The sequence below is a fragment of the Topomyia yanbarensis genome, chromosome 2 (genome assembly GCF_030247195.1).
Source record: "Topomyia yanbarensis strain Yona2022 chromosome 2, ASM3024719v1, whole genome shotgun sequence".
Taxonomy (NCBI): Eukaryota; Metazoa; Arthropoda; class Insecta; order Diptera; family Culicidae; genus Topomyia; species Topomyia yanbarensis.
Genome location: NC_080671.1, coordinates 357,202,215 through 357,229,535, shown reverse-complemented (window position 1 = coordinate 357,229,535; position 27,321 = coordinate 357,202,215). Strand labels below are relative to the sequence as shown.

Here is a 27,321-nt window from a genome sequence, read left to right as displayed (position 1 = left end):
GAAATTCACACTTAAGAATCATAGCCAAAAAGTTTATTGCAATCGAATCAGTAATCAGCGAGCGGTACAGCCGTTGCGATGTAGTAAAATAATTTCAACATAATTAAAATTGTGAGCATAAAGTTAAACATTCAGGGACATTTATCATTTTAGACAAAAGTAAAGTCACCTAAGGTAAGGTGTTGAACGGAGTTCTCCAAAATTCGATTTTTTCGAGAGGAAACGACATGATGAAAATAATCGGATACATAGTGATATTAAATAGCACAACTAGGTTAAGGTCAAAAATTGCCACTTTATAAACAGTATTTGGACATTTCGACAGCTTTCAATTAATGCTGATTCTCGTTCCACGCATTTTATGAAGTTGAAGTTTTAATCTTCCATACTTCAAACCATGTTGAATAATAAGCTGTCAGCTGTCCAATTAGTAACAAACTTCGAACTACCTGCCAGTGAGATTTCATATATGACGACCGACCAGTCGAGTCAAGTCGGATCTGATTCGCGAAAAAATAAGATAAAAAAAATCTCCAAACAACGCACCAATCCGCCGCCGGTCGACCTTGAATCAAGAGTGCCCCGGAAATTGGCCTCTTCGTCGCTGAACGGAATTCGCACAAAATCCTACACCCGAACGACAAAACCCCGACTCTCATTTCCTCTCTCGAGCAGCCTGGCTGCCGGTAAGTTACCCCTGCGTGCACTTAATGATTGTTTCATGTTCTTTTTGATTATTCACCTCCTACACTCACTCCCCAACCGCTTCTTCACCAGCTCCGCGGCGGCGGTGGCGTACTGCAGTACAAGTGTGGTACCAGGTCGGTGCTATTAAGCGCGTGCCTGCGTGTCGTAAAGACGCTTTTATCACACTCAAATTAAGACAACACGAGAGCAAATTGAAAATTAAGTACCCAACACTCGGAAGTCCGATATGGAAGGTAGGTTATTTGTGCAATGATGTCTTCAGAACGGGAAAAGTTTCGGGAAATTCACCGGAGCGGTTGACCTTGAATGGGTGCGTGGCCCTCTGGCGGATCGGTTCATTGTGCAAAAGGTTGCAGAAAAAGGTGAGGTTTCAATGGAAAATGCCATTTTAGTATCCGAATTTTTACACTTGCCTGGTCTAATGCTACTCGTAGGTGTATGGTCTATCATTATCCAATTATATTGATTACGTTTGACCTCTCACCTTTACCTTTTGTTCTTAGCAGAAACACATCATCGTTTCATTAACCCAATGAATCACTGGCTTGAAGACGTCGTCGACCCTCAATAACAATGGTTTGCAACGTACTTTTAAGTGCAAGTGAGAAAAATTCTAGTGTGAAAAAGATCTCTATCTGAGAAATTTTCATGTAGAATGCATGGAAACTCTTCGATATGTTTAGAAGAGCTTGCTATACTTAAGAGACAATGCAAATGCAAATAATTTCAGTTGCAAGTTGATGATTTGGCAAGGCATCGATAACCCAAGAATGTTATCACCGACTATGAATGTGCAACTCTCCAGTAGAAAATTTTATCACTCATTCAGAATTCGTGAAGTCGCGACCTAATTTAGCAACCATAATAATGGAATAAGTGAAATAAATTCGGTTTGATTGAAATTGTCTTATTGTCCTATCGAGTACTTTTGGACAATTATCAATAGTAAAATGAAGAAATGTGACAAAACAATCGATTTTACCAGGTCATGAATTTGTGTTTCGAGTTCGTCTCATTAGCAGAGCTGCTAATTTGCGACAGATTTGTTTGAATTTGAAGATGGAACTAATCTCAAACCATGCTCTACTATGTTCAAACCGCAGTTGTTAGTTGCATCATTTAACCAAACAGCCCAGCCGCTCAATCATTTTCCATTCATTTTAAATTTAATTGGCTCTGTGAATATCTATCGACTGGGGTACTGACTAAGGTTTTCAAAACAACGCTGAATATATTTCACACTGTTCATATATGCTTGAAAATACTAAACTAGCAATTTGAAATGCATGCGTTCATTTATGTCACGGAAATCACGCCAACTTGAAAGTAAATCGTTGAAAGAGATTTTGAATTTGTAACCTGGTTACGGTAGATTCAACTGAAAGTTGACATATGAAAATGAAAATTCGCACGACTGCTCATTAGTAGGTATCAGGCAGACCAGCTCAGAGATATGCTAAATCCAAAAACGGAACACTACTTGCGGCCACTAGCAATCAACTGCGAAACAAACTTCAAGATAACATATGGTGCTGGTAAGTTTCCTATCTCGTGAGTCTATTGACCACATTTGGTCCTTAGGCTGGAGACGACTGGGTGCTACGTATCAGCCTTTTGCTATAGTAACTGAAGGAGAAGGTGTCAGTGGAAATGGTTGTAAAATTTCTTCATCAATAATGTAAGGTAAAGTTGATAACAGTCTATTAAATTAATTATAAGTAGTGAAGTCTCATCGGAACCCGACACTAACTTAGTGGCAGGACTAAGCTAGCGTCGGATTGACGTTAGCTCGACAAACACGAAAACACTATTTGTGTTTCTAAGCAAACCCCCAGCCCTGGGTAATGTCCGGCGAGAAAAAGAGTTCTGATTAAGCCGATGAGAATTAATGGAATCGAAACTTGGCTTGGCTTAGCTTATTGCATTAATTCTCATTGGCTCCTTTTCATGCGGGACATCACTCAGGACAAGAGGATTGCTCAGAAACATAAATAAATAAATAAATAAATAAATAAATAAATAAATGATGGCAATTTTCTCCAGAGCCGTAGCGTGGCCTTTGGTGTATAGTTTGGCTTTCTTTTTCAGTTCGACCTTCTAATAATGATTTGTGTACATGGAAATGGCAACCCCACTTTTTACTTAATTCGTGTTCAACGTAAATTCATTCTTTTCGACTGTGGAAATTGTAAGAACGGGAAATGTTTTCGGCAGTGCAGTCACGTACGAATTTGCGTCGATTCTAACTTATCTTCGCCGACGTTTCGATCCGTGGTTGGGATCTTCTTCAGGGCTCGACAATATTCGACAATGCAAAACGAACCGTGACATTGTCGAGCCCTGAAGAAGATCCCTAACCACGGATCGAAACGTCGGCGAAGATAAGTTAGAATCGACGCAAATTCTTTCGTGTTCAACTATCGTTCATTTCATGCTAATTCCGGCCACAAATCTTTTACTGTATATTTATGATATCAGTGTTTGAAGGCGACGGAGGGAGCATCTATTCAGAAGACTGTATATTAGGGTGCCAATGTCATGTGTGGAAAACAGGTGGTCATCGAATTTAATAACCAGACGTATCTCAACAGAATTAGCACCTCGAAAAAAGTCTCTTCGCAAAAGTTAAGCTCAAACGCACACGATTAAGGGGTTGTTCAAAACGGCCAAAGTGCAAAAATTTGTACCTGTGAAAAAACGCAAAAGGACCCATAGAGTATTTAAAAATTGAATTCGAATTTTTGATGCATAATAGCTTAGGATGCAATGAAACGTCGAGATCCACTGCCACCCTGATTTCTTTTAAAGATAGCCTTTATTGAACATGGAAAATTCTAGATTTGAGTTAATGCTGGGTTTGAAAATGCTGTTTTTAATTTATTTTCTATGCCAAATGTCTTAGAAATGCATGAAACAACTGATCTTCTACCTTCTAAAATAAATTGTTATGACAAAGTTGCCTCTCTGGTTTTTTTTAATTCATGTGCTTAGATTTTCAAATAAAAATCAAAACAATTGTTTTTTTTTCGGATTGACACCAGATTTCGACATTTAATTGTTTTTTAAAACATTTGGCATTAAAAAAACTGCATTTCCAAAATCAAGTCCCGTCTCAAACCAAGGATTTTCCTTATATCACAACATGACATTATTTTTCTGTAGCGCTAATATTTAGACGGGATTTTTTTTCGAGGTACCAATAGTTTTGAGCTGTGTCCGATTTGAAATTTAAGGAAGACCATACATATTGGCACTCTACCGTATATCAAGTATACTGACAACTTAGAATTGATTGGTGAATTGTTGGTCTGCCACAATTCCGAACCAAACAGCACCTGGTCAATTCAGAAGAAACAAAGAGTTTCCAACGCTTTCAGGAACACCAAAAACCATGTGACATTTCAACTAGAGATTCAACTTAGTGCAGGATTGGTTAGACTTTGTGATATTACGGAATTCCTCCCTACATCGAGGAGACTTCAATTTTGATGGTACGGTATGGGGTTATCTTCTTGATGATAATTGATCTAGCTTACTCTACGATCTTTGCTATAGCTTTAAAAAGACGGCCTGCTTTACTGACTATGACCACATTTTCGTTCCCCTTGTTTCTATGAAACTGAGAAAACGAGCGGAAAAAGTTTGCAATATTTTTCGCTCTTTTTGTTTAAATTTGAAGTCTTTGTCTTGTTTGTTGTTTATTCTGGACTAACAAGACCGTACACACCTAGAAAAAGTCGTGTAAATTTACGTCTCCTGACCCTGACATATACGAGCATCAAAAATGACTTAGTTTTACGTTTGGTTTTAATTTTACATGACGCTGATTTTTGTAAATCGTGTAATTTTACTCAACATATGGCGTTTGTTTTCAATGGCAGTAAGTGCAATTTTGTGTCGTTGCGCATGTAAAGTATATGTTTCATGTAAAATTAAACGGAACACGGTAATGTTTCGTCAATTCGAGAATTACAGGTTGTTAAATTGTGTCATGTTTGCTATTACGTCAATGATAAAATTCATAATTTTTTGGTGTGTAGCGTAGTCTTTTGACGCATTTGGTAGAGTCTCAGTTATGCACTTTTTTGCTGCCTGCTTTGGCTTTCTATTTCAGTTCGACTTTCAAACAATGATGATACTTCTATCATGACTAATTTCATGACTTAATCTCACTTATTTTAAAAAGCAGATCAAGATTTTAGCGCCCCCTAAGGTTGGCGCCCTTGGCGGGGACCAACCGCACGCTACGGCTCTGAATGTGAATATCTGCCGTTCAATGGCATAAGCAAAATAAATGTTAGCACTGCTTGGAAATATGCCCAACAATTTTGTAACTAATTCCGTAGAATGTACAATTACTAAAAATAACGGAAAAATGGATTTTGTGAAAACAATAATTATCTGCCCCCTGATTGGTCCGTACAAGTTGCTAAGTCATCCAATGAAATGCGACAAATGTATAAAAATTGAACGCAAGAAAAAATCGTCAGTTTGTGTTCTGACGTCGTAGCAGCTGCTGCGCTTCAAGTCAGCTTGCATTCTTCGGTGGCAATACATCCCATGACTGACACCAGGTACTGATAACATTTCATTCTAATGATGCACTGGCGTTCCCGTTTAATGCGATGGGGTGGTTTGGTGCGAGAGAACCACGCTCTCTTGCTCTTTAAATTATATATGGCGTGTTCAGATAAATCCTGTGGTGTATACATTGAAGTGTGCTCTTTTGTTCGTTTTCTTTTGGTAAGCTGTAGCTCGGGGGTGATTGACGATTTGATTGGCACTGATTGTTGCGTTGTGTAAAGGAGGTGGTGTTAGTTTATTGAATGCTGATATTATGATTTTCTGGTGATAATTTGATACGAGACGAATTTCGCGCTAAATCGTATTCAGAGTTGGCAACACCCTCTCAGATTTTAATGAAACTTTCTGTACATGAAGACTTTGTCACAAAAAGCCATTATGCATACTTTGTTATTCCAAAAATAATCTAGACTGTCTTTTGAAAAGGGTCAAACTTTTTTTTACCAATTTTTTTTTTAAATGGTTAGAGTCTAAAAATGACAAATCCTACAAAAATTTTTATAGGACTGATTTTCACAAAATTAGTCAAATTTTTGAATAAAAATATTGAACAAAAGCTTCATTTACTCGTACACTGAAAAAATCGATTTCGGAAATGTAAAGTCGATTTACAAAAAAAAACATCTTTGATTTGGATGAAATTTTGTTCCAAGATAGGTAATTATGTTCCCTAACTACCGTCAAAAATTTAAGTTGGGCACTTTCAAGGAAAAAAGCTTTTTGAAAAAAACTTTCTTGTCCAAACTGAATTTTTTTTCAGCAAATTTTTATCGAAAACTAAATCAATGAAAGTCATAATCAATAGAATCCAATAAAACTCAGTTTGTGAGAAGATATTGTCTAATTTAGCAACTAAGTATATTTCATCAATCAAGAATCCCACTGAAAGGAGTAAATGTCATTAAACAAATATTCCATTATTACATCTTTATTCTTTTTTTAGTTCTGAGGAAGGATCAGGGAAAGAAATAACCACCACAACATTATATATAGAATTTCTAGTTTTAGAATACCTTTTCGCCTCTACTTTGCCACCAGGAATAGGCACAAAACTGTGGAATTTCTGAGTGCCACATACTGCTTTGGCGTTATTATACAGTTCTTCGAGTTCTTCTGATAGTTTGTTGTGCTGTTCAGTGGATATGAAGCAGAAATTTAATTTTGTGATATTTTTTATCAGTTTGTTCAAATGCCCAGTTAAATAACTCTCGGGGAGTTGTTATGGTATTTCCATAATCACGAGAAGACTGGCTCTTTTTGACGTAGGACTACGTCTTTGTGTTCGATGTAGGGGTGCACGTTGCAAATTCTACAAAAATGGTATGTAACGAAAAGTGGTCCAATTTTAAACGCATATAATTCAGCCATCTCACGATAAATTTTCAAATTTTTTGCGCATATCGCCCCGAAATACTTCTAAGAATAGATTCCAATAGATAAACCCAAAGATTTTTGATATCATGGCATTAAAAATTTAAGTAATGAACAACCTAGTCAAAATATCGCGCATTTACACACAGAAGATAGCGCTTCCCTAGTCCAGCACGACAGATTTGTGTACCAAGCGCGCTACGCTTCTATGAATGACGTCATCATCGACTATTTAAACGGACGGATTTCGCCAGTGCAGCTCAGTTGCCTGTTGAGCGGCAGACGAACTGCGTTGTGTGTTTTCACAGCCAGTGTAACTGAGTTAGAAGCCCGTTACACTGTGGAGGTACGCTATCCAGTGAATGCGACTGTGCTTGCCGTCCAAACACCATGGTATCTTTTGTGTTGTGCTCGTTTCCAGCACACTTTTATGTATAATTATTCGTACACAAAATAGTTTGTACATGCGAGCTCCATTTGCAAACACGGTTAACATAGTGTCGTGGTATTAGTTGTCTCTTTCGCTTTACCCATCATCATCAGCGTTTATTCATTTTGCTTTGTGCGCTTGGGTTTAATATTTGAGGCAAATGTGTAGGTAGGTAGATCTAATTTGTTACTAAATTGCACAACGAAAGTTTATTATTTACGTTCGATCAATTCATTGATTCATTTCCCCTTCACGTGATTCATTTCCACTCAGCCTATAGTATTTTGATTCTTCTAATAGGTACATACTATAAAGCCTATTTATGAATGAATACACTGCCACTTGAAAAACCGTTGCAAAGACGCATCTTGTCCATATATAGAATTGTTTTCGATTCTTGTATATTTATAGTTTCGATATATGATTAAGACCACTGCATTCGCTATATTTGTATGCGTACTTTAGAAAAGTTACAATAATGGCAAAATATAACTAGACCAAGCATTCTGGTCTATACATGAAATGCGATTATTTTGTCTAAAATTTGATTTTTCTTCACTGGTCCTGGTTTTTTACTACACACAATCGAAAAGTTTTTACAAGCTAATCTTATGCTATAAAGATTTAGTTCGGTTACAATTTTCTGTCTTCTTTCTTCAGATCTTCTTAAATAAGTTCAATCGGATTCGATCACCTACTACAAATGAAATGACCTGATAACCAAGAAGGTTTGGTTCAATGTGTAATATTCGATGTTGATTGGTTGTGATTAAACCATACGTAAGAAATATATTTGATTTATTATTACTATAAATGTACTAAGAAAATAAATATTTTACATTAAGTAGTATAGTCCTACGTCTACAGCTCGTACAACCTCATAGGGCTGCCCCTTGTAGTTTTGCCACTCTCTTTAGAGTGCCACCAATAGCATCACAGGGTCCTTTTCCATGGCATGTTGCAAAAAATGCCATTCTGCGCTTAATTCATACTTTGACTTGAATCTACACACGCTTGCGAAGTTTTTTTTTATTTTTGTATTGTGCTGCTGCTCCATCAGACATAAAATAAATTTTAAAAAAATTTATCAATTGTTGCATATTCATTCATATATATTTTTCAGATGAACAACTGAACTGCAATCTTCCAGTCTTTCAGTCTTCCAGTCTTTCGGTCTTCCAGTCTCCCAGTCTCCCAGTCTTCCAGTCTTCCAGTCTTCCAGTCTTCCAGTCTTCCAGTCTACCAGTCTTCCAGTCTTCCAGTCTTCCAGTCGTCCAGTCTTCCAGTCTTCCAGTCTTGCAGTCTTCCAGTCTTCCAGACTTCCGGTCTTCCAGTCTTCCAATCTTTCAGTCTTCCAGTCCTCCAGTCTTCCAGACTTTCAGTGTTTAAGTGTTTCAGTCTTCCAGTCGTCCAGTCTTCCAGTCTTCCAGTCCTGCAGTCTTTCAGACACTCAGTGTTTCAGTCTTTCAGTCTTCCAGTCTTTCAGTCTTCCAGTCTTCATTCAAGTTTGTTATGAATATATACCAATTTCGTTATCTGTCTACCCTCGCGTGTCAAAGTTTAATCCCAGTGATATTTACTGGGATTTTCTAAGATGAAAAATTCAAACCATCCTTCGTAAGGGAAGTGGCTCACATTTTGACTTTGCCTTTACCGTTTGACTGTAAACTGAGGTTTTGATTTTAACATCTATAAATAGCTCTGTAAAATTTAAATTTTATGTTTTCAGGATTGTAAGTTTTATCTATTTATGATCAGGAAAAATTGGTATTAGTGACTAAAAGAACGGGGTCGCTCATTTTCAGCACGATAGGGCAAAGTTCTTTTACTTCTTTTGTCGGTTCTCACGGTAAAGGGGAGGGACAAGTCTATTTTTACCAAGAGGCATGTTGGTGGACTTAGTGAGTTGTAGTTATGCTGCCTAAGCTCGACCCCCACCAACAAAAAACAAAAGTGAAGCCCGTAAGGTATTAGGCCCGTTCTACTGACCCTGCCACTTCTAGTTTTCCGATGTGCATACTTCACATCCTTGCTCTCACTTGCGTACTATGGCTCTAAATTTTCATAACTTTCCTTACCCAGTAATCTCTAGCTGATTGAATGTCGTTAAAATTAAAAAAAGAAAATGTGACACATAGTCGAAATAAAAAATGGAAAATAGTCTATTCACTCCGTACCAGTTTAAGAGGGTCCTGGTATAGTTGAAAAGCAGAATTTTGAGAGTTTTACTTTTTTAGAGTTGTTCGTTGACGGTCCCGAATGCTCCGATTAAAACCTTAATCATTTTTCCACATCCGAAGAACGCTTGCAAGACACAAATTTGTTGGTCATCGTGTTCCTTCGCTACTGTTCGGTCCCTTTCGACCTATGTATACTTGTATCCCATAACACATCATTGGTTTTCCTCAAAATAAATTGAAACTTGAAAAGATATTTTTCCAAATCATCAGCAATTATTTGTCCAAAATTTATCCAAGGTTTACCCAAATTGTCCAAATTGTAATCAATTTTTAATCAATTACCTTTTCTCCCTTCACAACAAACGAATCTAAACATAAAGATTTACTTTTTATTTCCGCTTCACCATCTCATATGTTTACAAAAAGGAAACAAATCACCAATCCCCACTCAGTCCAACCGCGGGGGAAGCTCTGCTCTAGTCTCCGGATAGTAATAAAATTATAAAAAGTTGCTTCACCTTATTAGGATGCGGATCGACCGAGTAGATCGAGATCCACTTTGGCACAATTACACGCTGCACCCCTGTTTATTTACTTGTTCGGCGTGAGTTGTCAGTTAGTCAGTTTCGCGATTTCTATCGGAAAGATTAGCTTCGCCTCGCGATCATTGCACCTTTGGACAGCGATCATTGTACACACTGACACATACCGAAACGGTGGCGGCGCGCTAACCAAGTTCTTTAGTTCCTCTACACAATGAAACTAGTTGTGCTAAAATCGGACCAAAATCAAAAGAGCAACATGCATTTGAAGTGAACAGAGCAATGGTGGTTTCGGAAATGAAAATCATTAAAAAATCCGGACTTTGGTACGTTTAAACTCGTGTTAAAAATCGTGTTCTTATCCAATAGTCATAAAATTTCGAATATACATCATTCAATACATGAGAAACTTAGGAAAAATATAAAATATCAATATTTCAAAAATAAATTTTTGAGGTTTTGGCCAGCCTCCGGCCACTGTGCGGCGCGCGGCAGCCATCAATCATGACCGGAAGCATAAATCGAGCCCGGAAATTTCTCCTTGATCAACTCACGTCGAAGATCCAATCCATACAAAGCGATCGGCTTTATCAGGTGCGCGCACTGATATAGTAAAATCTGATTTTTCCGCCCGTTTGACACACATGTACAGGCAGGAGAGGATCACTGCTGAACTTGTTGCTTAGAGGCGATAGGTGTCTCTCCAAAACTTTGCGTCTCACATTCCTTTGTGCAGTCAATTGGAACATGTAACACCCCTTAGCTGGTAAGTTCGTACGTCTGGTGACTTGAAGGCAACATGCTCTGAAGCACGTACATGCGATCCAATCTGTGACGGAGGGATCGATCATGTTACTGTGTGCGGGTGTCATGCACTTGAATGATTGAGCTGGCAGTACTTGAGTTGTACTTTGACGATGACGAGTATTGGTTCGGTTTGCACGTGGGAGGAAGGTTATTCACTGACTTTGATAGAGACAATATCTAGCTTCATCTTGTAACGAGATGTTATAGCTTAGGTCATTCAAGTGATAATCTGGCGATAATTTGTGGTAGTTCAACGTGTCAAGTAGATCAAATTATTTTCAGAGCTAGACACCAGACCTTGTGAAGGTTTCTGTTAATATGACGAAGCTAGGCGACAAGTGAAAAAAGTTTTTAAACAAACTCTAAGAGCTATTTGCAACCCAATTCAAAACGTTTTCAACACTCAAAATATTATGATCAGGGCCGCAATGTGGTCCTCTGACGTTTAGTATCTGCAAGACAAACCAAACGGTATGTCCATGGAGAAAGACTTTAGTTTTATAGAATAAACTATTTTTCATAGACAAACATGGTAAGCAAGTTGTTCACTTCAATAACACAAAGTTTGTTCGCGATTAGTAAAATATCGTTGTATTTATTTCCGATGATAAATACACCGAATAACCTGATTTCCAAAAGAGTCAACCTAAGTTCGTTCGCGGTTGGCTGCTCATTTCATGTTATTTACAATCGCAAATCTTGAACTGCATTTTCGTGAAATTAGTTGACGCTAAATGTTAAAAGACGATGAAGGAAGCATCTATTCAGAAGACTGCGTTTCAAACCAGTATACTAAGAAGATAATTTTTAGAAGCTTGACCTAGTTGGTATTTGAATTACCAGTCTAAGTACCGTCACAACAATCCAGTTATGTCCCGAACGTTACTCATCCATCCTCTTGCAGATGCGAGTGAACCAGAGATGCTTTGTGATCTGTTACTGACAAAGGGTTTTACGCATTCTTCGTGTTAGTTGCTAATAAAATCGGTAGCATCCAGTTGAACATCATGTAAAAATAAGTGGCCACATTTTTGCTTTCCTATCATCTGGCTTACCTTTCAATTTATTATGTCTTCCATAAATTCTGTTTCTTCCTTCGTATTCTTTAGGTCTCCCTTTGTGCCTTGGTTCTAGGTTCTTCTCCTAAAAATAACCAGTAAATGGTAAAATTGATGCCGAGCAAAAGACTACGACTTCCCATTTAAAAGCATACGCATTGAACTTGATCGAATAATTTTTTATCTTCATTCGAAGCAAATATAATCCATGGCGGCTCAGAAATATAATATTCGTTACAGGAAACATGTTTTTCCTGAAGAACTAACGCGTCTACATGTCCGCTCACGAAGTTGAGATCGACGGCGACGCCGATTCGGGTTTACCGTGTGTGGATGTATTGGCTGGGTTGGCTGTTTCAGGGCACTTTGGTCCTGTGGGCTAAGATATTTTAATGACACTGGAAAAAACTGTGTGCTCCTTTAAACTCGTATCGGGTTATCTTTGATGGGACTGCTTTGTGTTTAATTACGTGTTCTTCGACAAGGATCGTCTGCCTGTGTGTACCGCGCGTCATGCATTGCAGTATTGCACTACCAACTGTCGTTATCAAAGCTTCCATCTTCTCGCTTAAAAGCATACACATTGAACTTGTTCGAAACATATCTGATCCTCTTTCAGAGTAAAGATAATCTGTAACAGATGTATCGATAGTCCGCCCAGATAAACTCAGAATTGAAATATTCGCTACTAACACCACGTCATTCATGAAGGACTACCGCATCTACAAGCCCACTCACAAAGTTGAGATTGACGGCGTGATCACCAATTCGAGTTTGTCGTGCGTGGATTCATTGAAGCACAGGGTTTGCTGTTTCAGGGACACTTTTCTCCAGTGAGCAAAAAATTTTGATTGGCAAATTTCTGCTTTCTTGGTACGCTGCTTATTATTTGCTCTTCAAGCTTCATTGCTCAACATGATAAATTGTGGGCGGTTTCGCTCAATGAAATTGCAAAGTACAAAAGAAATGCACCAAAATACCAAAATTTATCAGCAATCATGGCTTGGGGAGTTATTTGAAGAAAAAGCAAGCTTCTTCTGATTATAATCGACTCCAAACACTACCTTGAAGAGAACTCACACAAAAACTTGATTCCTGCTGCACAGTAATGTACGAAATAGAACATGTGGACATGTTGACGGATTACCAATTCACACCGACAATCTTGTACGGAGGAAATGTGAGGCAAATTTAACGGATTTCATCTAACAAGAACTAATGGCCTCTTGATTTAAATCCGTTATATCTTTTTTTCTTTTTTTTTATCTCGATTAGATATTTTAACCTTAAGGTCATTCGCTTCTTCGGGTTAGAAAAATCTCTTATGAAAAATTCTAACTCTATGTGCGGAGTCGGGACTCGAACCCAGGTGCGGTGCGTACAAGGCAATCGATTTACCAACTACGCTACGCCCACCTCCGTTATATCTTTATATCTGGGGATATATGCAACAGAAGCTTAAGGATTCCATGTATCGTAACATGGATGATATTAAAATTGTGATTATAATGGACGTAGTGGGCGCCGCTTGTGATGTTTCCATTAAGCGTTTGAAGCAGGGTGTCCGAACAAATAGCGATTCAATCGAATGACATCATATGACATCGTATTGATTCTTAAAATTAAATTCGAAATAGTACCACTACCAACAAAAATATATGAACTTTTTGTACGAAATACATACTGTATATAAATGCTTCGGATCTTCCAGCAGTGTGTAGCTTTTTCCTTCTCCTGTCAGTGTATTGTAAAATATTCGTTGGCGTATCATGTAAAGCAAAAATAGGGTGGATGAAGTCACTACATGACACGCAAGTCCGTTTTAATTGAGATCTTTTTGCATTCTGGATCTCAAAATTAAAGTAATGACTGCAGAATTTAGGAACAGTTCTTCCCATCATTTACGGGAAGCAGGACCTGCGGATGGGATCCACGTATTCAAATCGGCAGGCACTTGTCTGGTTCTTAGCACCTAGGTTGATACAGGTCCGTTCTTCCAACCTCTCTGTTGAACTTAACTCTAGTTGCTGACATCGGTGCCCAACCCACTGTAGACTTCCGAGAATTATTAGCGCCACGTATTTGGCATTTTTGTATACTTGGTGCAGCTCGTAGTTCATGCATTTGTGCCATGAATGTGAATATGTGATGGCATCATCACAGTTCCTCGATGGCGGAGTGGTGAATTTTCGCCGTTTCTTCATTCTCACCGTTCCGGTCATTCTTTCTCTGTCTGTTTTCCAGTGAACACAGTTCAATCAGTTTTATTAAATCTTACGTTATTTTTTCGTTACGACAGTAGGAGTCTTATCAATCGAGATGACTCATCAGTGATTGAGATGAGTTTTCTCTGGGGCGATATTTGATTTCAATAGCTGCAAAATTAAACCCCCATTAGAGAAGTGGAGCGCTTATTGAGAGATCAAATGTGTAGCGAAGAGTATAACTCGGGTGAATTGCGTTTGATCAAAATTCCAAAACATCCCGCCTCCTGCAGCAGAGCTTAGCTTGGCTTAGTTCACCGCCCGTGAGTTTCCCGTATGATACTTGGGAGTAGTTCATCATACTCAACGTGCAACCTAAAGAGACTAAGATTATAGTATGCTCAATAACGTAGATGGCCACGCCAATGCAGGTCAATTTTGGGATGGGAAGGAATGTTAGTTCAATACTCGTGACTATTATGACCGAGGGATTCTCTGCATAATCCAGAAGTGTCACAGGATAGGATTGGTGTTAGTAGGTAGGAAGATGAATCAGGATATATCTTGGTAGATATTGTGATTTAGCTAATTACTTATGCGCTTTGTTTTTTTCATTTTAGATCAAAGTTTTCAGGTGTGCGACCTCCAGTAGAAATATAAATACCATTCGAATAGGCATATTAATAATTATTCTTCCACGGGGCGTTATATAAAAGGATAAAGAAATATGTACGAAGTCACTCTCGATCAATTTCCGAGAATTTAAAACGAGCAATTTGAACTCCGAACAGCCGGCCATTGGGAGTATTGCTTCTTATTAACACTTCAATTATCATTTCCAACGTTTGCAGTACAAAGAAAACGAACAAAAAGTCTAAAAGATATCTCAAATTAATGTGAATAAATTCGCTGCGAAATGTTAATGACAAGTTGGCATCTCCACTCTCCCTATCAGACACGTTTCCATAATTGGGTTAAATTCTAAATTGCACACAACATGATGCGTAATAAATATAATAAACATAACGACAAGGGTTCTTGATCCATCGGTGGCCAAGAAGAAGAATGGATGGGAAAAGAGCAATACTGGCAAAGCCCGACTACCATATGTACGATTCAAACTCGAAAGAAGGACGCAGAGTACTGCACTGGATGATTTTGAAGAAAGGACCAGGAGTGCGATTTCAACTTCCGATGGCTCTAAATTTTCTGACAAAGTGAAGCTCAAAATTGTTGAATTTTTTTCCACTGTTTAGGAAATCAAAAGCAGTACAGAGCTAGTGTCAGACCTTCATGAGACCTCAAGAAGTCACTTTTGGAGTTATTCGTAAATGTAAATTTGTCGGCAGGCGGCTCCAGGTTTAATAAAAAATGGCTTATTTTAACACATCTACAAATCGCTTGCCACACAAAAAAACTTTTTGTGCAATTCAACTCTTCATCTTAGGCCAATTCAATAAATTTACTTCATGAAAGTTTACTTCTTTTTAAAAACGGTTTTTAACCAATGCTTTGAAAGTTGCACCTTGGCGTGGAAGAGCCGGTATATTAATATATGCTGATACTTAGTGTAGAATTAGACTTCATCCTTTACGGCTATTGTACAACCGCCAGAAGAAACCTAAAACGTGGGTACACAATTGGGAATAGCGAATCAGAAAAGTTGACTATATGTCAGTGATTCACTAAATACAGAATGGATAATGGCCAGGCATTGCATTTATCGCTCATATGAGTAAATGCGTCCGGATAATTTACTACTGCGAAAATAAAAAACTCACATTTTCACACGAAAAGTTATTGGCACTCACACAACTTCTCCGGATAAATAAAACCGCCGTAGAATGAGAGAATGAGTTTATCACGGTATCCTTTTTGCGCTCTCTGATTTGCTCCCGCTATTCCAAAACACGAAAAAACAAGTCTATCATACTCCTTTGCCGCTTTTATTTGAAATTTAGTGTATATTTTGGCGCTTTTATTGATTTCCACGAAATTAAAATATTATCACCTTCTCCGGTGAGAGGGAAAAAAACAAATAAATTTTAAATTCTCACGCTATTTATGGAAACGGAGAATTTTGCGACTCATCTTATCTCGGAAAAGTTGGACATCGGATAAGCTTCTTCTCGCGTGAGTGAGAGAGAATTACAATGCCTGATAATGGCTATTATGCAAAACCTTGTGGTCCGTCCAGGTTAAGTCTTCTGTACGGAGCAATATCTTGACCTAAGAACTTCTAGCATGTTGTTAGTCGCCTCTTACGACATGGGAGCAGGTTCCCAGTGGCTCTTTTTTGGCTGAAATAATGCAAAAAGATTTTAGCCCGCACACACACCACACGGCTTACATCTCGACTCCTGTAGTAGAAGACAAAAAGTTAGTTCATCGAGAAACTTTAAGCTTGCGTATGTGACCGTATTCCACGCCTTCTTACACGTTCTTCCCTCACATCATTGCCCTACCGAGAGCACACCGAGTCTTTTGCGAATTGAATGTCGTTAGAACATATAAAAAGGAGAATTATAAAGATAATACAATTCAATTCCACTATATACGAAATGTTGTAGTGATAGGATTCGACGGTGTAATCGTAACAGAAACCTTTGTTTTAAATATCATCATAAAATGTTACAATAATGCTAGAATCTAAATCTCTGCAGATTCAGATAATAGAAACGACCGAAAAATTCGATGCCCAAATTACCAAATTTATGGAATGGAAAAGTTTTCATAGTCAACGGTTTTGGATTGGTGAGAATGCGGTTGGACCAGGATTTGTCTATTCTCAGACTACGCTGTGTACTTATGACGACCAATGTGTACAATCAGCGCTCAATGAAAAAACCTACGTGGTGTACCCAAACCAAAAAATCAACAACAACAAAAACGAAACTCTAGGACAAATTGTTGTACAATTTATTAAACAATCAGTAAACGCTAAATCAGTACTCTCTTCATCGAGAAGACTAGAAATAAAGAAGCTGGTTTCGATATCATAATCTGGAAACCAAAGAAACTAATCAAGGTATTCAACAATCTCCAAGATAACAGCAGGAAGGATAGCAAGACAACAACAGAATGGATAGTAAGCGACAACAAAGCAAGTGAATCAGGCAACCCTTAGGGGTCGTTTTATTTTTCATCTGTTATAAATAAAGAACACACCACTCTGTTCAGCTTACGCACTGAGTCGTGTCAAAAACAAAAGATTGAGAAAAATCTCCGATATTCAACGGTTTTAGTAAGAAATATTAAAATGCTGTTTCAAGAGATTTGTTTTTCTTAATTCGTGTATGCGATAGAAACATAGAAGTAAGCTTAACGGAGCCATTGCTCTTTTATATTTACAAATAATAGATGAAAAAACTCTTGCTGGATGATTGGATCTAGCGTAGACAATTTTTAAGAGAGCGCGGATATTGTTATTTTCGACTTTGAAGCTTTTTGGGTATCGTCCAATAGCACCTGTTTTCGGTCGGTTACTCTGCTCTGGTGTTATTTTGTCTTGTGAGTTTCGGTTGTAAATGTATATTCCTTGTTATATGCATTTTCGAGGCGCGTTGGTTTATGATTGAAGAGAACAGTTATCGTTTGCTGAATATTTGATGCTTTGTTCACAATTGTTGCTTGTTGTCCAGTAGATTGTAATTAACTGAGGATTTTTGGGTTTGAGTGTTGATTTTAGCTAGAATGAATGCCTTGTAAGGGCTTCTGCGTGACAAAAAACACTTTGATTTGCGATTTTTTTTTAAACTTTCGTACATTATAAAGTATCCTTTCAATAACATGCTGTAATTTTTCTATGCAAAAATATCGACAAACTACTCGGTGGCGATCAGTGGCGGATCCAGGGGGAGGGTCTTGGGGGTCCGGACCCCCTCCGAAAATTTTCAACTTGTTGAGAAATTTTGAATTAGTTTCAATTTTATATTAGTTTCAAACTTAAAATCATTTTAAAACAAATTTGATCACTAAAACTGATTTTCATTAAATGAGGTTTTGACGCAAAACGTATTGTACAACGTTCATTTCAAAATAAAAATTTCGGACCCCTCCCGAAATTTTTTTCTGGATCCGCTCCTGGTGGCGATGCTTTTTGTAGAACGTCTCTGGAAAAACGTGATTTGCGGTGTTACCTGCCATTCAAAAACTGCTTAACCGGTTTCTTTCAAACTTTGCATACATATCTATGTAAAAAATACGTAACCCCTACGTTAAGTTTTTGAGATTTATCACCGAGTCGTTTGTTGATATTTTTGCATAGAATAATTACAGAATGTTATTGAAATGATACACTATAATATACGAAAGTTTTGATCAATTCGCTTCACGCAAAGTTCTAAAAAAATAACAAATAACTTCTTTCAACATAGTCGGATTGACTAGCAATCTTCGACAAAGTTGTAGATAATTAAATTATCTTTCCTATTTTCACTAAGAGTGAGTGCCACTTATCGGCGAAAATGCGAGCTAGTGGTTTTTCTCCATGTAAATTGTCGAAAAATCCCATACAAACTTCAGGCACGTTGGTGCGGTAGCTAGACTTGTCCGATTTGTCTAATTTGGAGCAAGTTCTGGTGGGACTAGGAATCGACTCAGGGGTGGGCCGATCTCAAGCAAATGAAACTATCGAATGATAAGAATGATAAGATATCTAGTATGGCATGCTGTCTGTACCTGTAGCTTGAAAAGCGACACTTCGATTGCAACCGGGATTTTCAACCACGAAACAATAAAAGATCGGCAGCCTTTTCTGCATGATTGATTTGAGTTATTTTGGCCGTATTTGGTATCCTGCCATGACGGAAAAAGGTCATTAAGTGATTTGTCACCAACAACGCGCAAGTTTTGACCCCTCCAAACTTACCAAGTCCAAACCCCAAGGACCCCTCCAAACTTACCAGAGCTGGTGTCTTCATCAAGTGCAATCTGAAGAAGACCACAAAATTGCCGGAAACGAGAAGCAGTGTAACGTGCCAGCAAACAAAGCGAATGAGGTGACAGTATAGAATCTAATGGAAGGAGCCAAACGAAAGACCCGACAATTCAGATTCGGTCAACCTGAAGAGTACCTGATTTTTTTTTCACTATTTTATATTATTTATTTTAAAAATTAAAAATTATTTGATTTATTTAATAAAACTTTCAACTTAAACACAATGTTTTACCAAATTTTGATCGTAACACCTTTTAGGTAAGACACGTAGCGCGAATGCCTAAAACAAGAGCAGCTAATGTCAGTAGGCAGCCTGGAGGTGGTCATTGACTTCTTGGCAGACCCCGCACTCACGGGCTGTGTGTAATTATAGAAGAAGCGCGTGCGTACAGGGACACAAGAGAGTGACAGCCCAATATAAACAACCTGGATGTCTACAATATATTCCGATTGGGAGCACGCGTATTGTTCGGCCATGATGACCACGATGCCTTCCTTTTGGAAGATTACATTATTGACGCATAGTTATTTGAATCCTTGGAGTCCAGAACGTAGTCTGAGCTTGAGGAGTGTCTTGAGCCAATATCATGAAAGGGCGAATAGCGAGGGTTACCTGCATTTTCAGCTTGCTAACTTTATTGTCAATGCCAGTAAAAGAGCATCCAGGTCTAATTATGGATTCCGGATTCTTCATATTGCTACATGAATGTTGTAACTCTATGATAGTAAGCCGAATGAAATAAAAAATGCCTTCTGTTTCAATAGACTTCGCAGCTTCGTACAGTACAATACATTCCAAAATATGCCTGAATTATATCCCACAATCACTCAAACGGGGCAAATCTCCGGACAGTTTGAAGTTTGCCTGTCCCTGATGTGTGATTATTACCTTATGAAACAGTTTATGATTTTAAATTTTTGGGTCCAGCTGTTTATTTCTTGAGCTTTTCCCGTTAGGTTCATTTCGTTCCCGGATCATGAATCTTGAAATAGTCATGGTATTGTTTTATAAAACCAAAACGTAATACAGAATCATCCCCTTCCAGTATGATAGTGCAAGTCTTACGAGTTTATATCACGAACATTTGCCCATCACCATCACTCGCCAATGGAGCCAGAATATGTACACATAAATAGCTGGGATTTTTACCAATATGCCACTTTAAATGATCGCATCATCTTATGTACGGCTTAGAGCACACCTCTCAGCAGATTCCTATCAGCTCACGCACCAGCCACAATCCCGCGGATAAGTACAAGTAGCAAGATATATTTATTCGCCATCACCACTTCCCCCCGGTCTACCGGTAAGCTATCGGTCGGTTTCATACGAGTAGACTAACCCACTACCGGAAACCACAGATTTGGAGATCTTCCGTTTGTCTAATGTGCCAACCCTCATCGAAGAGGCGACGACCGACGGTCTTATCGACAAGGTAGAGGACGACGGTAAGGATAAAATTTTCCCTTCCGATCAACACACCCTGGTGCGGGGGCGGGTGACCGGTCGAATGATTCAATGCTGAAGCCGATTTTCACGTAACGGTCCGCAGGCGACCCGTTCCAATATAAGTGGTTAACAGGAACTGTTAACGGTTGATGATGTTTGTTTCGTTCGGTGCTCGAATGATTGGCACTTTGCGGTCGACAAACTGAAATTTGATCTGCTGCTCGTTGAAGGGCGTATTTTTCTGTTAGAGGATGATTGACAAGTGGCTAAAAATCAACAATAGTTGGTATTAGTAAGCAAAAATTCTATCCTTATTTCATCAATCAATTTTGGGTAGAGAAAATGAATTATTATCAATGTTAAACACATTATTCATAACTGCTACATTTAATGTGCCGTTGTTATGTTGAACTCATTTTATACCACGCCACATTGAAGCTCTACATTGAAAGTGTGCCGCTTCTCGATATTCTACCTTGTTTCCGCGGAAATAAAATTATCTAAATGCTTGCACGATGCCGTTCGTGTGAACTGCTCCCGTGCCGCGAGGTCAAAACGGTGGAAACTGTTTTCAACCGACTTCGTCATAACATAACACGAGCAGTACTGCACCCCACATGCCGTAGCCATACTCAGCTCGAACTCGTTAATTTCCCATTTACGCAGAACGTCTATGATTGGTCTATAGCTTTGGCAGCGGTTTTGCTTAATAAAAAAACTTACATTACTCATCGTAATATTCTGACGTGTTCAGCTATGATTTCCTAATCGATGCATGAGCAAGTGTAAAATCCTTGTCTTTATCGCAATCTGATAAGGCTTCTAACTCGATTTAGTTAGCGTTCGTCTGTTCACTACCAACCAGCGAAGATAGGAAAGTAAAGCCTTGGTACTACATTCTGATGTGGAACTTGACCTTCTATTTCAACGGTAACGGTTCATTCACACAGTTCATACAGGACAATAACAGAGTCAGTCCTACGATCCTAGTGACACAAAAAAAAGAAAACCTTTTCTGTTCATGACCTGAATATTTAAACGGCTAGCTTATATGAGATCAGCAGGCTGTCTCCCGTAGGTATTGCTAAACCAGGATCGGAGAATGACAGCAAGATGAATATATATGGGCGATGTAATTAAATTAACTTGTACAATTTGTGTGCCTATCTACAATCTGCCGCCTGCATTAAGTATTCAGTTTAGAATTCACGCCAAAGTGTTTGCCCTCACCTATAGGGAGACATTTCTGCTTCCGAGCAAATTGCTTCGGTCACGAACCGTTTCCAGAGATTTGTATCTTTGTGTTTATAGGTTAACTGCACGGTTTTCCAGTAGAACTTACTTTGCATGTTCGATTGTAGATTAAGGCTGGTATGTCATTACATTGATTAAACGGTCCAAGTCAGGTGTACCGTTAGGGCTCAAATAGAATACACTCCGTTAATGACGCAGAGTAAGACACAATTTTAGAAGTTTTGAAGCTGTCGCTTGATATACAAAACAATCAACAATTCGACAGATTGTTCAACCCAGACTTTGACGCTCCGCAATTGAACAGCTACTACAGTTGGCTTTGGAGTACATCCATAATGGCGAAACTAGTGATTGAATCGCATTGTCGTTTGTAAGAAGCAGTTAGGGTTGCCACCTCTGGAGTAGCTTTGACCCGGAGATTTTCACTGACCTGGGGGATGGTAGATTATGAGTGAAACTAGCCAGAAATTGAAATCAAAGCGATTGCTCAACATTTTAGAGCGCTTTCGTCGCTTTCTAACCTAATGATCTAAAAAGAGTAAAATATATACGCTTTCATTACCAACAATCACCGTAGTGTTATGTTTTTGACAAACTTATTGCGCATCACTCACTCTCTCGTTAAAAGAAAACTTTACATGTTTTTACATTTTTAAACGGTTTTGTCGGTTTAATTAGCTGTATAATTTCACTTCCCCGGCTAAGTGCCCAGAATACTAAAGCACCAGCTATTCTCACTGTGGTAGATAAATCGAATGAGCATTGCTCTGCTTACCGCTATGAATGAATTATTCAAGAAACGATTACTGTTCCCATCAATCATAAGCCAACATAAGCCATGAAGATACAAACACCAAGGAATATATATTCACAACCGTAACCCATAAGATAACAACTGAACAGAGTAACCAACCAAAAGCCACAAAACATCACAGGTACTATTGGATAATACTCAAAAAGCTTCAACGTCGAGAATAATAATCTCCGCACGCACTTAAAAACTGCGTATGCTAGATCCAATCACTCAGACAGAGTTTTTTTTATTATTCACTGTAAGTGTAAAAGAGCAACTGCTCCGTTAAGCTTACATCTATGTTTGTGTCGAATACACAAATTAAGAAAAACAAATCTATTAAAACAGCATTTCAAAGTTTCTTAGCAAAACCGTTGAATATTGGTGATTTTCCCCAATTCTTTTGTTTGACACGACTCGGTATGTAAGCTTAACGGGTTCGTGTCCTTTATTTATAATAGATGAATAAGAAAACGACCCCTGTGGATCGACTGGTTCATTTGCTTGGTTGTTGCTTACTATCTTTTTGCTGCTGTTGTCTTACTATCCTTCCTGATGTTATCTCGGAGATTGTTGAATACCTTGATTAGTTTCTTTGGTTTACAGATTATGATATCGAAACCTTCTTTATTTTCAGTCTTCTTGATGAATATAGTACCCTAGTGACAATCAAGGTTTTATGGTAGTTTTTTAGCCATCATAAAACTTAGATTGCACTTGTAGCGTGCTATAAAACTTCAATTGTTACTTGGGTACTGATTTAGCGTTTACTGATTGTTTAGTAAATTGTACAACAATTTGTCCTAGAGTTTCGTTTTTGTTGTGGTTGATGTTTTTGGTTTGTGTACACGATGTAGAGTTTTTTCATAGAGCGCTGATTGTATACAGTATTGATACGTGGGAGACTGATCGTCATAAGTACATAGTGTAGTCTGAGAATGGACAAATCCTGGTTGCAGGGTCACGAAGGAAGACAAGGGATGTCCCAACCGCATTTTCACCAATCGAACACCGTTGACTGTGAAAACTTCCCCATTCAATAAATTTGGTAATTTAGACATCGAATTTTTCGGTCGTGTAGTCGAAGCTCGATTATACTATCCGCATCCGCAGGGATTTAGATTCTAGCATTATTGTAAAATTTTATGTTGATACTTAAAACAAAGGTTTCTATTACGATTACACCGTCGAATCCTATCACTATAACGTTTCGTATATAGTGTAATTGAATTGTATTAACTTTATAATTCTCCTTTTTATATGTTCTAACGACATTCAATTAACAAAAGACTCGGTGTTCTCTCGGTAGGGCAACGATTTGAGGCAAAAACGTTTCAGAAGGCGTGGAATACGGTCACATAGGCAAGCTTAGAGTTTCTCGATGAATTAACTTTTTGTCTTCTACTACAGGAGTCGAGATGTAAGCCGTATGGTGTCCGGCGGGCTAAAATCTTTTATCACTATTTCATCCAAGAATAGAACCACTGGGAACCTGCTCCCATGTCGTAAGAGGCGACTAACAACATGCTCGAAGTTCCTAGGTCAAGATATTTCCGTACAGAAGACTTAACCTGGACGGACCTCAAGGTTTTGCATAATAGCCATTATCCATTCTTTATTTCGTGAATCACTGAAATATAGTTACCTTTTCCGATCTGCTATTCACGATTGTGTACCAACGTTTTAGGTTTCTTCTGGCGGTTGTCCAATAGCCGTAAAGGATGAAATCTAATTCTGCACTAAGTAACAGCATATATTAATATATCGGCTCTTCCACGCCAAGGTACAACTTTCAAAGCTTTCGATTAAAACCCGTATTTAAAAAAAGTAAACTTTCATGTAGTAAATTTTTTGATTTGGCCTGTAATTTGATATTGACGTCATTAAAGTAGAGAAGAAATATTACTGGGCCGAGGTGGCTTCCTTGCGGGATGTCGGATGTAGCGAAGAATGATGCAGATAGACATCGAGGTAGGAACAACACCTGCGCAGTATTTGTCCACCGATGTTGTTCAGCTTCGCTATTGCGATATCATGGTTGATTTTGTCGAAGGTTGAACATAACATCGGTTTTGGAATTCGTCGGCGAATTCATCGAGTACATATATTATGAACGAGAGCAGATTGGTCGTTGTTGATCGTTTAGGCATAAAACCGCGTTGGTCGTCTGCAATGTAGTGTTTGCAGTGAAAGAAAATAGGGTATAAAACAACTAGCTCGAATATTTTTGATACGTCACTAAAACACGAGATTCCTCGATAACTATATGCATGTTCCAGTAGCGAGTGATAGCACGAAGACTCGCCGAAATGGTTCGAGAAGCCCGCTGATGCACTTTTTGATAAGAATCGAGGGAACGTCATCCGGGCCCGGGGAACTATATGATTTCCGCTTCAAATTTGCTGCAAGAATGGCAGCATTATCCACGCATATTCGGTTGATGATTCATGGTAGAAGGCTCTCATTGGAAAAATCGCTTGAAAATTTGTCGGAGAACAGTTGGTAAATTTTCTTAGTGTCGGAACCTAAAACTCTATTAAATGACATACAAATTGGTAAACCGGATCCTTTTCGCTGCTCGTTCACATACTTTCAGAACGACTTGGCCTTAGATTTCAGTTGAAAATTCTCTCCTAGCTTACCAGCGATAAAAGATGTAGTGAGGGATGATGATGCCCATGCTGGACTAAAGGAGTCGGAGCAGTGCAGCAGTAGTTCCGGGCACTTACACTTACAGCAGTGGTTCAATGTACGTCCACTCTCGTTGATGACATTAATTTGGCGAAGAATTACGTTGCTGTAGCTGTCCAGAATATAACTGGCATTGCTTATAAGCTTCGGACCGAAATCACGAATTCTGTCAGGTGGAAAATACACGACACACAGGAACAGATTGCGATCGGCAAGTTTCACTGATATCCACACTTGCTCGGAGCTCGCCGACCGGCCATCGTTGATCAGCCGGGCGTTTATACCATGGCGAACAGTGATGTCTTGTAGTTGTTGAGGGCGTTGCGGTCACAGCGGTAGACATCGAATGTTGAACCAAATACTTGGCGAGAAAGAGTACTGTTGTCTGTCCGCTGTCATAACAGCAGCCCGTGGTCCTTAACAAATAGCTGTCCGCTGATGAATTTGAGTCACCAACATTCTGGTAGTAAATCTCGATGTTGTTGGCGAGCGGATCAGGTTCAGCAGAGAGCGAAGCCATGTTACCGTTTTGAGCGCGCAGGAAGATCCTTTGGTCAATCCCACGAACAGTATCGGAATGGATCACGATCGCTTGGTCAACTGTGGTGGGGAACTCTATGCATCCCGAATCAACTGCCCCAGAACACGTTGATTGTTGGTTGACATGTTGTCACAAGATCTCGGAGCAAAAGTCAAATAACTGGAAGCGAAGAATACATCAGCTCTTGAAGTGTTCGGAGCAGATGTATTCTTGCTATTTATGTCGAATTGGAAGACCCTATCGCCCCTCCCACACACAGGACCGGGACGACTGATGATCGCTGGCTGCAATTGCTCGACTGAAACGGGGGATCGAGGGCTTCTATGGTGTCAACTGCAGTGCAATTTTGATATCATCCACGAAAAACAATCGCGTAGGTTTTAATGCTAAATGAACATCATTGGGTGGCTGGTAATCTTTAAAAAAACCTTTAATTTCTCGATGCAGTAGGTAGGGTTTTATTTGTTCTGCTCTCAAGCCCAGCGTTCACTTTGGATTTTTCTTATATTATGAAATCAATATTCAAACATCGCATCCCCTTAATGATGTCTGATTGAGCTAAAAACTTGCAGAGATTACTTCTTCGATGTAATAAACATTTTATGTAAGACTTTATGCGAAAATTTCAGATGGCCACTTTTTTCAAACATTTCTTCACCAGAGGTGAAGACTCCAAACTTTCGCCATTTTTTCGTTCTGCGCCCAATTTTTTTTTTTTTTTGTTTCACAATGTAATCGTTAGCTCCAATAACTGAAAGTATGCATGGATTGAATAATTTCCACGGCAGTTTTTGACATTTCGCTTACTGCCATGTTTATGAATCAGGATCAATATCGAGATCCTATTTTTACGTTTCGATTTCAGAAACCGAGATTCTATTTTGATATGAATAAAGCTCCTTTTACAGGTGATATGTCGTTAAATAATTAACTTATTTAAAGCACATATTTCGAACTTACATATCGACGTACTGAAAATTGTTGCTCAAATGAGGTCGTCCTATATGCGAAATCAGCCTGCAATAAACATCATGGAAGGTATTTCTGAAGTGACCTAAAAACCTTGATACAAGTATGGCTGATCAACATTCAACAGCAATTGAGCTCATTTGTCAAACCAGCAACAGGAAATGATCTTACAACCATTATATGTCAAATCATTAACGCCATTGGAGTAAATAAAACCTACAACCCTACCGGAGAGCCACCTGCGGTGATAACAATCAACACCGGACGTTAGCTCACCCTTCAACTTCACGGTGGTTTTCGAGAATCGTTCAGCGATGTAGGAAAGAAACATAGTGCCAACCCATTCATCAGTTCCAAACCAGTAGCGTCGCCTTCAGCAGTCTAATGATTCGAAATTGGATTGCTTGTTCAACCGACTGATCATAACTTAGTGATGACCTAGAGCTCGTCTCCGTCCGAGAATCGTTGGTCTTGTTTTTTCTACTTTCGGTCACGCCTTTTCAGCGGACCACCTATTTACTGAGACACACCCTTCCCCTCCGCCACCCATCATCCTTCAATTGGTTTATGATACGAGTCGTGATTTCCGGACACACGAATGCGTAAATTGTCACGCGCAACCAGCTGATGTAATCAAAATTACCGCCTCCTCTCGTTGAAACTGGTTCTGCGCTCAGGTGCTTCAGTATAGAATCATCATCATCATCATACTTAGCTACCCACGCTACGTCGATTGTTAGTTTGTTTTGGGTAAAGTTCGCGATGAAGCGGCGCGACTTGTGCCAAAAAAAGAACACAGT

General features: G+C 38.8%; 1 protein-coding gene across 13 annotated transcripts in view; it reads right to left on the bottom strand.

The window, feature by feature from the left end:
• LOC131684306 (TLD domain-containing protein 2) overlaps positions 1-27,321 on the bottom strand; it is a 688,368-nt gene that overhangs the window by 194,689 nt on the left and 466,358 nt on the right. The gene's annotated exons all lie outside the window — the stretch shown is intronic.